This window comes from Antechinus flavipes, chromosome 4 (assembly GCF_016432865.1).
Source record: "Antechinus flavipes isolate AdamAnt ecotype Samford, QLD, Australia chromosome 4, AdamAnt_v2, whole genome shotgun sequence".
In the NCBI taxonomy this organism is placed as follows: Eukaryota; Metazoa; Chordata; class Mammalia; order Dasyuromorphia; family Dasyuridae; genus Antechinus; species Antechinus flavipes.
The window spans coordinates 146,772,602-146,780,269 of NC_067401.1; positions in this window are offsets into that span (position 1 = coordinate 146,772,602).

A 7,668-nucleotide genomic window follows, 5' to 3' on the forward strand; every position below is an offset into this window, starting at 1 on the left:
TAAATTTCACAAGAACTATGAACTTGGATGGGGGAAAAAACCTACACCTTTATTTTCACTTGTCTCTAATTGAAATTTAGCATTTCTTTCAATTTACAAACATCCTAAGAAGGGGTCCATAATCTTCATAAGACTACCAGAAGGATCCATCACACACACACACACACACACACACACACACACATATACTTTAAGAATTCCTGTTTTACTGGGAAAACATCTTCACAGTTAAAGGTTCTGATAAAGGCCTCATTTCCAAAATATATAGAGAATTGACTCTAATTTATACGAAATCGAGCCATTCTCCAATTGATAAATGGTCAAAGGATATGAACAGACAATTTTCAGATGATGAAATTGAAACTATTACCACTCATATGAAAGAATGTTCCAAATCATTATTGATCAAAGAAATACAAATTAAGACAACTCTGAGATACCACTACACACCTGTCAGATTGCTAAGATGACAGGAAAAAATAATGATGAATGTTGGAGGGGATGTGGGAAAACTGGGACACTGATACATTGTTGGTGGAGTTGTGAATGAATCCAACCATTCTGGAGAGCAATCTGGAATTATGCCCAAAAAGTTTTCAAACTGTGCATACCCTTTGATCCAGCAGTGTTACTTCTGGGCTTATATCCTGTTTGTAGTGGCTAGAAACTGGAAATTCAATGGGTGCCCATCAATTGGAGAATGGCTGAATAAATTGTGGTATATGAACTGATGCTAAGTGAAATGAGAAGAACCAGGAGATCATTATATACTTCAACAACGATACTGTTTGAGGATGTATTCTGATGGAAGTAGATTTCTTTGACAAAGAGACCTAACTCAGTTTCAATTGATCAATGATGGACAGAAGCAGCTACACCCAAAGAAGGAACACTGGGAAATGAATGCAAACTATTTGCATTTCTGTTTTTCTTCCCGGGTTATTTATACCTTCTGAATCCAATTCTCCCTGTGCAACAAGAGAACTGTTTGGTTCTGCACACATATATTGTACCTAGGGTATACAGCAACATATTTAACATATATAGGACTGCTTGCCATCTAGGGGAGGGGTTGGAGGGAGAGAGGGGAAAAATAGGAACAGAAGTGAGTGCAAGAGATAATGTTTTAAAAAATTACCCTGGCATGGGTTCTGTCAAAAAAGTTATTATAAAATAAATTAATTAATTTTAAAAAAAAGAGTTCCTGTTTTAGAGAGATAGTATTCACTCCCTGAAAAACCTGAATTGTCTTGAAGGCAGAGCAGTGGAATTCTGCCAAACTGAGAGCTTTTGAACCTAGAATCACTCTGAAATAAAGCAGAGGGGGAGAACAATCTGCCTGTGGGAGAGAGGAGTGCAGACAAAGAAACAGAAGTAACAGCACCATGGTGATCAGGTCCCTGCAGGTATCTTGAAGTATCTGCTTCAGAATCAAGGATTAAGTGAAAAAGGCTAGCTTTAGGACATAGCTTCCAATCAATGGAGCAAAGACTTTGATTGAAGCTGCCTATTGCCCCCACCACTTTAAGAATTAAAGAAAATTCCAAAAGAGTTTATTCTTTAAATGACCTCCCTGCTTCCCAATGCCTTTTTGCTAATGGAAATTTCTGTATGTTTTTTTTTTCTTGCTATTTCTTTTAAGTTTTCTTTATCTTGATTTTGTTGGTTTTTTATTTTATAAAAATCCATAGCTGATCATGAATGCTCTCTCTATATATGTCTGCATAATCTGTGCCAAGCAAGGGAAAAATGGAGGACTCAAGGTGACTAGTTAGGATCCACAGAAAAATAGGTCAAGAGATCTTGTCCTGGCAACTAAGAATCAATTCCAATCTGGGGTCTCCAGATCTAAATGCATGAGAAAATTTTATTAATAGTCTTTGATAAGCTTCTAAAAAGAATTTAAACTGGAATTGGGGCTTTCCTTGTGCCCCTTGGCTAAAAGGTGAGCCATTGGTATAACCAGATATGGCTACTCAGAGAGTAGATGCATTAGACAAATCTCCCAGTCTCTGCCAAATTCCTACAGAAGGAAAGAGTTGTTTTTGTGGGGGGATTTGTGTGTTCAACTTAGATTTTGCTCCACGGTGACATCTGCTGGTTACATTAGTCTTGAATGAACTGCCTACTTTATTCTCCACTCAGTTTTTCTTTCAATCTAGTCCTAGAGTCAGAGTAGGATTGCTTAGGCTGAAAAATATACCAATTCTCAGTCTCTAATTGATAGATTTGGTTTTGCAAAGTTCAGGTTGTCTCAGATCTTCTGGAACTCACTTTCTTAGCCCTTAGCTCTGGGTTCAGAAACCCCTAAGCTTTAAAGATATCTTCTTGTCTGGCCTCCCTAATGAAGCTTCTTTCTTTTCATTAGCCATGACCTCTGAAGAAACCACATCTCTATCTCTGCTCCTCCCCCAATGGCTCCATGAATTTGTAAACCATTTCCGTTTCTGGCCTACTCCCACATTCTCCCACTGGACCTTAAGTTGATTGCCATGCCAAGGTCATTTCTTTTTTTCTGGAGATGTTGGAACTATTAGTTTCCTTGAGCAGAGCAGTTCTCTGCAACTACCCAAAATAAAATTTCCTCTTACTAAGAGATAGCTTGGTTTCATAGTGGATAGAGCCAGGTCAGGAGGCAGAAATACTCATCTTACTGAGTTTAAATTTGTCCTGGGTGAGATCCTACCTCAATTTCTTCATTTGTTAAATGAGCTGAAGAAGGAGATGGTAAACCATCTCTGTAACCTTGCCAAGAAAACCCCAAATGGGATCACAAAGAGTAGGATACAACTGAAAATGACTGAACAATATACTACAGATACGCTTCTCCCACCTATCTCTTCATCCTTAGTAGAAAACATTTTTCAGAGGAAAATTCCTCTGTCTGTCCAAATTAATTCCTGTTTGTCCAAAAACAGGAAGGTTTTAAGGTTAGCCTTAACGCTCTAAGTATGAAAACTTACACCCAGGGCAAAATCGGACAGGCTGTGGGGAAAGTGTTGTGGTACAGAAAATAGTTCGCAGCAACTGCAGTCTCCCTGAGACATAGTTGTCTATCCCTCAGAGAATCTGTTTCACTCCCGCAACAAAGCACAAAGTTCCTCTGCCCCAAACTTCTAGAAAGAAGTAGAGGAGCATGTCAGAAGAATACTGGCAGTAGGGATCAGATGAGAAATCATGAGTGGTAAAGCAGTTTCCTATGGGGCAGGCTAGTATAGAGGAACATTAGCATGGGGATGGTGAGCTAGAAGACTGCAACAGGGGAGAATATGTACCTTCTCCCTTCTAGTTGTAAGCATTGGAAACAAATCCTCAGTTTCTCTACCCTGGTTGTCATCTAAATTAGCATGCATCATACTAACCCAATCCCCAGCCTGGGACATAGAATGAGATATAATTTCTCTGGTTTAGAGACTTAATAATTTAGTTGACAAAATTCAGGTTTAAAAAAAAAAAAGAAAGATGTAAGAACACTTGGAAACGTTCTACTTTGTTACAGGTGTGCTTCAGAGTGAATGTAAATAGCAATTGTTTCTGTTTTGGCCAAAAACTGAAGGTCTTCCCTCCCAGATTAATTTGTTAACTAGGTAAAAGAGGCCATTTTTTGCTTCATTTCTTACCTAGCCTTAATCACTGATTAAGCATTGCCTCAGTCAAACTGAGAACTATTAGCTCTATTAACTGACAGCTATTAGAGTGTAACATGAAAGAGAGATACATTTGGAAATGGTGATGCAAAAACAAATGTTATCAATAACAACTAAAAAGAATATTTGAAAATAAAATGTAAATAAAACCAAATCAACAAATGAATAGACAGATATAGGTGGAGCTTCAATCACAATAAGGTGAAGTTTATAAGGGAAGCCTTTTTGAAACAAAGAAGAGAGGAGTCAAAATGATAGCATAAAGGCAGGGACTCAAACCCTTCCCCCAAATCCTTCCAAATATTTTAAAATGACTAAGTAAATTCTAAAGTGGTATAACCCATAAAAAGTTGGAGTAAAACAAATTTCCAGCACAATGCCATTTAGAAGATTGGCAGAAAATGTCTTTTGCATCAAAATGAGAGAGAAATACAGTCTAATACGGGCAGCACTAATGCAGACCAGGACCCAAGAAAATATGAGTAGGCCTGAAGGTTACTGAATCAGTGGCAGCAGTGGCAGTTTCCAGACTTGTCAGCCCACAGATAACAAGAGAATCAGACCACAAATCAGAAAGAAATTTACAGGGGTCCTTTTGCTGGAACCAGTGGTAGGACTCATGCATTGTCTATACTTAGGTCTGGGACACAGTTCTGGGTCTTAGTGCAAGGTCACAGTGTAAGGAGGAGCACAAGCACAGCAGAGCTTGAGGTTGTAGGGAAGCAAGGATTCTAGTCATAATTCCAGAGTTGAAAAGAGTGCTTGTGATTACTCACAGACCAGTGCACAGCATAGGGGAGTATTAAAAAATACCTCCCTCTAGATCATACCACCTTGATGGAAAAAAAAAAAAAAAACCCTATAGGAGACCAGAAAACCTCTGAAAACAGCTGCACAAAAAACCTGAACCTTGGAATGGTATCCCCTTCACTCGGAAAGTTGAGTCATACTTTAGCATAAAGTTTAAAAATCAAGAAATAAACTGGAAAAATGAGCAAACAATAGAAAAAAATTCTCACCATGGAAAATTATTTATCATAATAAAGAAGATCAAAATAAACACTAAGAAGAAGACAACAAAGTCAAAACTTCTGAAGAAAAGTATGAATTGAACTCAAGCCATGAGTTTAAAAAAGATTTTCCACATCAAGTAAGAGAAATAGAGGAAAAATTTGGAAGAGAAATGAGAGAGATACAAGAAAATAATGGGGGGAAAAGTCAGCTTTCCTAATGAAAAGATCATTTATGATATTTATGATATTAACAGATGAATGCTGATTAGGAAAATTGACTTTTTTTAAAAAATAACTTTTTATTGATAGAACGCATGCTAGGGTAATTTTTTACAGCATTATCCCTTGCATTCACTTCTGTTCCGATTTTTCCCCTCCCTCCTTCCACCCACTCCCCCAGATAGCAAGCAGTCCTTTACATGTTGAATAGGTTACAGTATATCCTAGATACAATATATGTGTGCAGAACCAAACAGTTTTCTTGTTGCACAGGGAGAATTGAATTCAGAAGGTATAAATAACCCGGGAAGAAAAACAAAAATGCAAGCAGTTTATATTCATTTCCCAGTGTTCTTTCTTTGGGTGTAGCTACTTCTGTCCATCTTTGATCAATTAAAGCTCTCTTTATCGAAGAGATCCACTTCCATCAGAATACATCCTCAAACAGTATCGTTATTGAGGTATATAACGATCTCCTGGTTCTGCTCATTTCACTTAGCATCAGATCATGTAAGTCTCGCCAGTCCTCTCTGTATTCATCCTGCTGGTCATTCCTTACAGAACAATAATATTCCATTACATTCATATAACCACAATTTACTCAACCATTCTCCAATTGATGGGCATCCATTCATTTTCCAGCTTCTAGCCACTACAAACAGGGCTGCCACAAACATTTTGGCACATGCAGGTCCCTTTCCTTTCTTTAGTATCTCTTTGGGGTTTAAGCCCAGTAGAAACACTGCTGGGTCAAAGGGTATGCACAGTTTGATAATTTGGAAAATTGACTTTCAAATTTAAGATGCATGAAAAGCAGCATGAAAAGGTTGAACAGGAATGAAAAATAATAAAGGATTTGATATAAACTATATTACTACAAGGAAAGGTGATATTTATAATTCCTAAAACTTTCCCATTATTAGGGCAATTAGACGGGGTATCATAGCACACAGAGGTGTGAGTTCAATGTGATGATATGATTATCTAAAAAAAATAAAAGGGATAAGAATGAAGAATGCATGGGGAGAGTGGGAAAGAGAAATAAAATGGGATAAATTATCTGACATAATAAAGGCTTGAAAGAGGTTTTACAGTGGAGGGGAAAATGGGGGAGGAGGAAGGGGAAAATAGAATTGTCTCAAAGAGAATATTATACACACTCAGTTTTGTATTAAAAAATCTGTTATTATACAGGAAAGTAGGAAGAGAAGGAAATAAGAGAAAAGATTGGGGGGAGTTGATAGAAGGGAATGCAGCTTGCGGGGATAGAAGTCAGAAGAAAAACACTTTTGAGAATGGACTGGATAAAAGATGAGAGAGAGTAAGATAAACAGGAAAGAAATAGGGTAGAGGGGAAAATATTGTTCATAATCATTACTATGAAAAAAATGTACAGTGAGTTTTTCTAATAAAGAGTTCATTTCTAAACATAGAAAAGAATCAAATTTATAGAAATAAAAGTCATTCCTCAACTGATAATCAAGAGCTATAAACAGACAGTTCTTAGACAAAGTAATCAAAGCTATCTATAATCATATTGTTGAAGTTCAAAAAGGGACCCTAAAAGGTTGGGTTTACAGACTAGTGGCATGAGGTGTCTCAAAAATATTTGCAGACTTGAACCATCTCCAAGTCAAGGGGCAAAGTTTATTATAATTGTAATGTCAATTGAAGTAGACTAAGTTCCAAAAAGATTTTCACAAAGAACCAAAAGCAAGAAGATAAATTTATAGGACAAGACAAGAGATCTAATTCTTCATGTCACTAATGTGCTAATTTTATGACTTAGAGGTAGAATTGAGGAGTAATCTGATATGTACCTCAATATTGAATTTTATGGTTCATAGATGGGATTGAGGAGTAGTCTGATATACACCTCACTATTTGTCTCAGAAACCCTGTAATCACTAACCAACATATTGTTATCTGGCAGTCAGCAATATTTCTAGGACTATTAATATAGTATCCCTAAAGTCAGGAGACTTTTAGGGTCATTGAAAAACAAATTGTTAGAACAATAGCACTCCTAAGATCTGGGAGCCTCAGGATTACTGCTATATTTCCCCTAGAAGCTGTACCCTATTAATATGAAAAAAAAAATTAAAAAAAGCTCTACATTGGTCACACTTATCAGATTGGCTAATATGACAGAAAAGGAAACTGATAAATTGAGACACTGATACACAGTTGGTGAAGTTGCATGCTGATTTAACCATTCTGTAGAGCAGTTAAAAGCTATAAACAAAGAGCTATAAAACCATGCAACTCTTTGAGCAATCAGCCATCTAGAGCCATCTCTAGTAGTACTTATCTATATCTGGACACTGGATCCAGATGGCTCTGGAGGGGAAAGTGAGTCAGGTGACTTTGCACAGCCCTCTCTCCCTTAAATCCAATTCTCTTGCATGTCATAGCATCATGATGATTCTCTTTGAGAATGAAGGACAAATAACAAACAACAGCCTCTGTGAGTAAAACTGGCCTAGAATTGGTCAGTTGGAAGATTCCTTCCTTTACTTCTTTCTTCCCTCCTTTCCTCTGTGAAAAGTATGAGAGAAGTTGGGTTTCCACAGATATTGTTGGAACAGGATAAGGGGAGGGAAAAGTAAAATATCTTGTTGATATGTCTCCAGTCATTTGTGAGTTGAAGAACTGATTAGACAGCTGAGTGCCTAATAAAGGGAGTTTAGGGTTAAATCAACCCAAACCAGCTATGGTCAGTGACAAGGCCTAAGACTTTTTGAGGGAATTGTAATCCAACCTAATTGCTATTCAGTTAGTAAATCTGA